Source organism: Humulus lupulus, chromosome 8 (assembly GCF_963169125.1).
Source record: "Humulus lupulus chromosome 8, drHumLupu1.1, whole genome shotgun sequence".
Taxonomy (NCBI): Eukaryota; Viridiplantae; Streptophyta; class Magnoliopsida; order Rosales; family Cannabaceae; genus Humulus; species Humulus lupulus.
In genome coordinates, this window is record NC_084800.1 from 50,397,902 (window position 1) to 50,399,292 (window position 1,391).

General features: G+C 32.2%; 1 long non-coding RNA gene across 1 annotated transcript; it reads left to right on the forward strand.

The window, feature by feature from the left end:
• On the forward strand, nucleotides 1-1,391 carry LOC133793780 (uncharacterized). Its single transcript, XR_009874949.1, has 4 exons — nucleotides 1-153; nucleotides 234-308; nucleotides 765-826; nucleotides 1,168-1,391. It is a non-coding gene; the product is annotated as an uncharacterized LOC133793780 (long non-coding RNA).

Sequence of the window (1,391 nt, forward strand, 5' to 3'; positions counted from 1 at the left end):
TCAACCTTATCACTTTGCACGACCATTATTCTGAAAAACAGAGAGAAAAGAAAACCAAAAACCATTTCTTGGCTGGTTTGAAGAAATTCTAAGGAGATCCAAGTGAAAGCAAAGCCAAAGAAGTAGATTAAGCTTAGTTCTAACCTTTTTATGGTAAGTTCTTGTACTTGGAAGTTAAACTATGTTTTTGAATTTTTCTGTGAGCTTATATATGGTGTTTTATCCTTTTTAAGATATTTCTTGGGGTTTCCAAGTGGTTTGAGGTTTAGAAAAGCTTGAAGAGATTGTTTTCGCCGAAAAGTTGCTCGGTAAGTGAAATTTTGTGTTTTATGAGGTTTTTGGGGTTCTTGGAGTACAAGATGATTTCTGGTTATTTGATTGAGTTTATAAGGGAGTATATATGTTTATAAATGTTTGAATATATGTGGAGACTCATTTAATTTGGGTGATGATCTAGGAGATAAGAATTTTATCAAAATCGGTATATGATAACTTTATGGTGAACCATGTTGGTATTTGGGATATATGGTTATGGCAGGTTATTTGATGTTGATTATTGGTTGATTTTGATATTTGAGGATAGCTAAAATTAAGGGGAAACTCTGTCAAAATTTCTCTAAGTGTCTAAGATAAATCTAACGCTCGATCTAGGTGGTTTAAGGCATTTTAGGCATGATTTTGATATGATGTTTTATGGGTATTTTTAAATGAGAGTTCAATGTCTTACTGCCTTCATTATGATGAGAAATCCATGCCATTGTCAGGATAAGCACATCAATACCTAAGACACCACTTGTTACACGGTGAACTATATTTTGGACAAAAGGTAAGTAAAGTACTCAACTGCAACACAAGAATTATGTGTTATGTGAAAGTATGCATTATATGAATATTTTGTGAGTAAGTGGTATTAACATACAGTGACACTTCATCATAAATTTGTATGCATGGCATAATAGTGATATGGTAAATTATTATATGATATAAGACCATGCATGATATTATGATGATTAATTATATGATGCCTTTGCAAGTTTTGTGCACAATATTAAGGGGCCCAAAATTTAAAAAGAAGTTGTATATGTCCATTGATATTGGGTAATCATTAGCATTGCATGCATTACTTTGCTTACTGAGCTTTAGGCTCACAGTTGTCTTGTGTTGCAGGTAGAGAAAGAAATGTGTGAATGACATGAGGAGAACTGAAGCATGGTCCTGACCCTGATTTGTACATATGAACACATCGACCTTTTTGTGGGTTATTTCAGTTATCAGTGAGATGTTTGTAATAAAGTGTGAAGTTATGTTTTGAAAATAAATTGGGTTATTTAATACTTATGTATAATATGTTTGAGACCCACTTTATGTTTAATGTAAATAATGTGAAATAA